At 46.5% G+C, this 6,804-nt stretch overlaps 1 long non-coding RNA gene across 1 annotated transcript; it reads right to left on the bottom strand.

Annotated features, from left to right (window-relative positions):
• Positions 1–3,455: 3,455 nt before the first annotated feature.
• On the bottom strand, positions 3,456–5,664 carry LOC122941600. The gene is made up of 2 exons (XR_006390468.1): positions 5,561–5,664; positions 3,456–3,848 (listed from the first exon to the last, which is right to left on the bottom strand). It is a non-coding gene; the product is annotated as an uncharacterized LOC122941600 (long non-coding RNA).
• Between the last annotated feature and the right edge of the window lie 1,140 nt (positions 5,665–6,804).

Consider the following 6,804-nt stretch of genomic DNA (forward strand, 5'->3'; position numbering starts at 1 on the left):
CAGTGCACTAGGTGTAATGGAGACAGAGGAACTCTAATCCACATGATCTGGAGTTGCCCAGTTATTGCTGCATACTGGTTGGCGGTGCATGAGTTTTTAAATAAGAAACTGGGTCTACCAGTGGTCTGTTCTCCAGAGACCAGTCTTCTGGGACTAATTAATGATCTGATCCAGACCAAACATTGTAGGATGTTGTATCGGCTCTTATTGTTTTATGCCAGGAAAACAATCTTATTAAACTGGAAACCCCCTAAAATACCTTCTGTCCAGCACTGGATACAGATTATTGATGCAGCTCTCCCGATGTACAGACTAACTTTTTTGGTGAGGGGCAAACTGGAGAAATTTGAGAAAACCTGGGGACCATGGTTGGCAGCGGGGACATTAATCCCCTAGATATGGTGTGTGCCCGTGGTGCTGTGCATGAATGCGTGTGTGAGTGTGTTTTTGCTCTGTCAAATCTCAGAAGAATACAGGAATACAGCGGGGACATTGATCCATGTCCTCATCACTGAAATATACTGTGGGAGATTTTGTTATGTTGCTGTATAAAGCTGCCAAGAACGTGTGCCATCAGTGAGAATGACTAGTTTTTGAGACTTGTACTGGCCTAGGCAAAGGCTACGGCTCTCACTAGATCACCACGGCTACTTCAAACAGCTGATTGGCATCAGAAATTGATGTTCTATCCTGAGGATAAGTCATCTACAGGTATATTACAATCTCAGAAAACATCAAAAATTGGGAGGCAAAGAAGCACCACAACATGCAAAAGAGGGTGATCTGTGTGGGAAGCAATGGTTTTGCTTTAATAATGGGGGAAACACCTTTAAGGGCTTGTTCACATCTGCATTGGAGGCCCTGGTCGGGTTATGAGTCTTAGATTCCATCAAAAACAGCAGAGAGAAAAGTCCTGCGTGCAGGACTATTTTCTATGCTAAAAAAGGGAGATTCCAAACGGAAACTGAACGAACCCCATTATAGTCAATGGGATCTGTTTAGCTCTGCGCGGGTCAGTTGTGTGTTGATTCGGGCACTTCCTTTATTTCTGTTCTTCCACTTCTCTAATGGAGCAGAACAACAGAAATAAAAGAACAGTGGCGTGAACCCACCCTAAAGGGGTTCTCCAGGCATTTTAGATTGATGGCCTGTCATTAGAATAAGGGCTCATGCACACGGCCTTTGCTAACAGCGGGTCCACAATACACAGGCACCGTCCGCGTGCACCCCGCATCATGGATGTGGACCCATTCACATGAATGGGTCCGCAATCCTGAAGGTCGGTGCTAAACGGAGGCATGGAACCCCCACGGAAGCACCATGGAGTGCTTCCATGGGGTTTCTGTCCAAGTCTCTTCACCGCAAAAAAGTAGGCGCATGCACTACTTTTTCGTGGTGGGGATCGCGGACCCCATTCAAGTAAATGGGTCTGCGTCTGCATTCAGCAGCCCTACGGTCAGTCCGCAGCACAGGCCCAGCCGGCACACGTTCGAGTGCATATTCCCTTAGTCATCAGTATCACATTGGAGGGGGACCGGCTCCCAACACCCACACTAGTGGCAGTAGCTCCAGCACCAGAAACAGGCACTGGAGCTACAGAGCTCCGTCCACTAGACAATACTTAGAAATTCATGTGAAGCTTTTTCAGCTTTGATATTCCCATTTGGATTGAGTAGGAAAAAAAAAAAAACACTGAAGCAGATTTACATTGGTTGGAAATGGTTGTATTGGCACCATAGACATAGTGTAAGGCAAGCCCCAAAGCGCAACGCCCCAGATTTCTGATTAATGTAATTTTTTTTAAGCATAAGAAATTTTAATTTAAAAATTGTAATAAAAAAGTCACATCTGGACTCATCCAGTTTACCTGACTTCAAACAGGAACTTTATAAATATGGCACTCTTTCTGAATGTCATATTTTTCATTGTATTTTACACCAGAAAAATGTAATATATAAATATATAAAATCTCCTGCTTCCCCTATATTACAAAGCTGGCTGTCTGCAGCCACCACTAGGGGGAGCTCAGTGCATAGGAATTGATGCAGTTACAATTGACTGAATAAAAGCTGTAATAATCTGTTTGCACTGAGCTCCCCCTAGTGGCTGCTGCATGAAAATGCCATGTTTTTTTACATCAGGAATAGGAGTAGTTCAGCAGTGGGCCCCCTGCTCCCCGACCCTGTAGCATGTTCTTCCGCGACTGAAGTTATGCTACTGCTTACTTATATTGCTTAGGATAGTGTCAAGCATAGTCTTTCTGGTGTTTTTTTAGGATTTATATTTTTTTTTGTACCAGCTGCATTTTTTTAGGCAAAAAACACCACCTCCATATGTTATATGTAAGTTTAGGTGAATTATTAAATGAAGCAGAACATGCCCTTTTTTTGTATGGACGTTTTCTGACACTTGAGGTGCATTTTATAGGCCAGTGGTGCTTTTTGAAATGCAACATGCTCTGGCTCTGGTGTTTTCTCTCTCATTTAGGCTAGGTCTACATGACGACATTTGTCGCGCGACATTTTGTTGCACCAATGTCGCGCGACAATTTTTATAATGGCAGTCTATGGTGTCGCACTGCAACATGCAACATACTGCGACTGTCGCAGAAAAATCCATCTTGAATGGATTTTCTGCGACTGTTGCGTCGCAGTATGTTGCATGTTGCAGTGCGACACCATAGACTGCCATTATAAAAATTGTTGCGCGACATTGGTGCAACAAAATGTCGCGCGACAAATGTTGTCGTGTAGACCTAGCCTTATTGTGTTTTGCCCCAAAGACATACATTGTTTTTAATTTTTTTGCTCTGCTTGAAGAAAATGCAGGTGCCGATTTGTGTAGCATTTTTTACTCATGCATTTTTTGCATACTGCTCTACATAGTAAGGGCTCATGCCCACGAACGTGTGTCGGCTGTTGCCGTATTGCGGCCCGCATACAGCGGGTCCGCAATACACGGGCACCGGCCGTGTGCAACCTGGATCATGGACCTATTTACTTGAATGGGACCACGATCCGGGACATGCGGAACTGATGCACGGATCGGAAGCACTACGGAGTGCTTCCGTGGGTTTACTGTACGTGCCTCTGCACCGCAAAAAAGTAGTGCACGCACTACTTTTTTTGCGGTGCGGACAGATCACGGACCCATTCAAGTTGAATGGGTCTGAATCTGTCTGCGGCAGCTGCACGGATGTTGCCGTGCATTGGGGGCCACAAATTGCCCTAAGTGACATTGGAGGGGGTAGATACTTTCCTGTATAAAGATGTAAGGCAAGCACACAAAAATAAATAAAAACACACATGGCTGCTCTCAAACATACTATTTGACCAAAATGCCACAATCAGGTAATTACAATTACATATTTTTAATTCACTCCTTTGTGTTGATTTAAACTGAATCAAAACCGGCTTGTGTGAATATACCTTTATAAATAAAACAGAACGCGGATATTGTCCATATATCTCTACTTTATGATCTTGTATGTATGGTTGTACAGGAGATGTCCACGGAGGACACATGACACATTAGAAACAGAAGGGGCACAACTGGGGTCCATGATAGATATTTACATGGATCATGAACTTGACCCAGACCAAATCTTCTGACCGTTCCTTACTCGTTGCGTTGAACGTCCTTGGTCAATACCAGTTGGTGCAGCTAATCATAAATCTCATGTCATCCACTTTTCGGTCCCCCAGTTGGACTTGGGGTGCACTCTCCGCCTTTATTTCAGGAGCAAACTGTGATTCATCCTTCTTTGCTGTGTCACCGTTACTTTTCTCCTCTGATGGTCTTGGCCTGGTTTCCCCTGTCTGATTTGTATCTTCATCTTCCTCCATTATCTGTATATAAGTACAGAGCCACATACAGACATAAGGAACGTAAAGGCTCTGATGAATTATCAAAACCGGTGGAAAACTGGCTTTGTCATCCCAATTTACTAACATTTACACCTGGAAACAGGGGGCTTGAGTTGCGCATGCCTCGTCATAAATTAGCAGTGTAGGGGGTGTCTAAGACCAGCAGTGAAAAGATGGTCTTCGTAAATGACCCCTGTGCCTCCATTAATAATATGGGCTTTTATAGAGGCACTCCGAGTGCCTTTGGCCTGCATGTTTGACACCTTAGGGCTCATTCACACTTGCGTCAGGACGGATCCGGCAGGCTGGGTCTCCCCGTCGGATCCGTCCTTCCGCTGTTTCGCCGAGCCGCCGGACCACCGCTCCGTCCCCATTGACTATAATGGGGACGGGGGCTGAGCTCCAGCGCAGCACGGCGAAAGCCGCCGGACTAAAAAGTTGGACATGCAGGACATTTTAGTCCGGCGGCTTTCGCCGTGCTGCGCCGGAGCTCAGCCCCCATCCCCATTATAGTCAATGGGGACGGAGCGGCGGTCTGGTGGCTCAGCGAAACAGCAGAAGGACGGATCCGACAGGGAGACCCAGCCTGCCGGATCCGTCCTGCCGCAAGTGTGAAAGAGCCCTAAGTGAATATTCGCATGCAAAAATCCGTTCCAAGCATCTGAATGGGTAGTGGCGGACATAGAGAAGCAAGAATCAAACCAGGCCCCCCACACAGGACAGAAGGGTTTCCACCTTAATTCTTTTTAATGATCCTTGGGCCATTTTTTCCACGGCCTGTTTGCCAAGTTGTTCCTTTAGAGCAGGGGTGGCGGCTCTCCAGCCGTTGTAAAACTACAACTCCCACAATGCCCTGCATTAGGCTGATAGCTGTAGGCAGACTGGGCATGGTGGGAGTTGTAGTTTTGCAACAGCTGGAGAGCCGCAGGTTGGCCAGCCCTGCTTTAGAGGGTAGAGTCCTGACCAAGTTTTCACCTCCAGTAGAAGAGGAGATGATCCCAACTAGGCCTCCTCTTGCCCTGGGCCCTATAGCAGTCGCATGGTCTGCCGCTATGGTACTTACGCCCCTGTGAATGGGGTAGCTTCTGCCATGGATTTCCATTTATATGAATGGGTTAGTCACAGAGTCTTCTGTAAGAAATCTGCCACATGTGAATTCATCCTAAGGCCACCTGCACACGTTGCGGAAAAACTGCAGCGTATTACAGTACCAGCAAAGTGTAGGAGATTACACACATCTCATGTACACTTTGCGGATATTTTCTGCGCAAAAAAAATTAACCTGCCGTACGGTTTTCCAAATTTGCAGTATGTCACTTATGTTTGCGGTTTTAGCCGCGGATTTCACAGTTTTCAATAGAAGGGTGAAATCTGCATCTAATCTGCACCAAAATCATTAGAAATTGTGTATTTTGGTGCGGATATGGTACAGATCCGGTCAATACGGATCTCATGTGCATTCACTCGCACACAGTTTGTTGTAACAGCAGCCTTAGTCCAGGTTCACACACACATTGCAAACTAATGACAGTGTAAACCCAGCCATGCAAGTGCATGTTCTGCACCTAGGTCTGCGGGATCAGCAACGTGTGCAGAGCTCTTAGCCTCATGTACATTATGAACTCACTTTCCCGGCATTATATCTCTCTGCCGGTGGTCTGCTCTGTATACCCTCATTTACACGTCTCACCTACATCAGCATGTCTCGCACTTCCTTGTGTCCAGGAGGAGCCAGGTGACATCACAGCTCTGCCCATGTATGCATTCAGGAAGTGTTTTAGGGCTCATGTTGCAGCTGCTCTTAAAGGGAAACTACCCCTAAAAAGGTCCAGGTGATTCTGATCAATTGTGCCATGTGAAGGCCCTCATACAAGGACAAGGGATTAATACAGCAATATTTTGTCCCCATCGAGAATCATCGTTCATGGGCTGAAGAGCCCTGCTTACACAGTGCCATCTGCTGCATAGAAATGGTGGTTTTAGCTGCTGGCTGAATTTAACGAGTGTTTACTTGTTCATGAGGTGATCGCCAGCACCTTCTACAATTATCAGGAATGAGTGTCTTCGGGCTCGTTAACACGACCGTCGCCCCTCCGCTGCTGTATTGCGGCCCGCATATGGCGGGTCCGCAATACACGGGGCACCGGCCGTGTGCATTCCGCATCGCGGATGCAGACCCATTCACTTGAATAAGTCCCCAAATCCGGAGATGCGGTGCGGAACGGAAGCACGGAACGGCACCGTTTAGTTTTTGTGATTCTCAAGCAACGCAGAAATGATGTGTGAAAAAAAACCCGCTGATGTACACAGACCTATTGAAATTAATGGGTCAGGATTCAGTGCGGGTGCTATGCGATCACGTCACGCATTGCACCTGCACGGGAAAACTCGTGTGAGAGGGGCCTTCTGCATTGCGTGAAAATCGCCACATGTTCTATATTCTGTGTTTTTCACGCAGCCCTGGATCCATGGAGGTGAATGGGGCTTTAGTAAAAAATGCATTGCATCCCGATGTAATCCAGATGCAGTCCGGATGCAATGCGTATTTCACTGAAGGTTGCTAGGAGTAGTTGTTTGTAAACCTTCAGTTTAAAATTGACTGAACTTTCTTGCAAAATGGTGCAGGTTTTACTGAACGCACCCTGAGCGCATCCTGAGCCAATCCGTATAGTTCGTGTGAAAGAGGCCTAAGGCCCCTTTCAGACAAGCGAGTGTCACGCTGTGGATTTGCAGCACAGCCCCCGTCCTGAAATGATATTGATTTATGACGCCATGTAACCCTTACAGTTCTGGAATGTACTGGATAACACTGACAGCATTATGTCAGTGTTATCCAATACATTCCAGAACTGTAAGGGTTACATGGCGTCATAAATCAATATAATGCTATGTGACCCCGGCAGTGCTGGGAGGTCAGGCTGGGTGCTGCGCTGCGAGT

Source organism: Bufo gargarizans, chromosome 6 (assembly GCF_014858855.1).
Source record: "Bufo gargarizans isolate SCDJY-AF-19 chromosome 6, ASM1485885v1, whole genome shotgun sequence".
Lineage (NCBI taxonomy): Eukaryota > Metazoa > Chordata > Amphibia > Anura > Bufonidae > Bufo > Bufo gargarizans.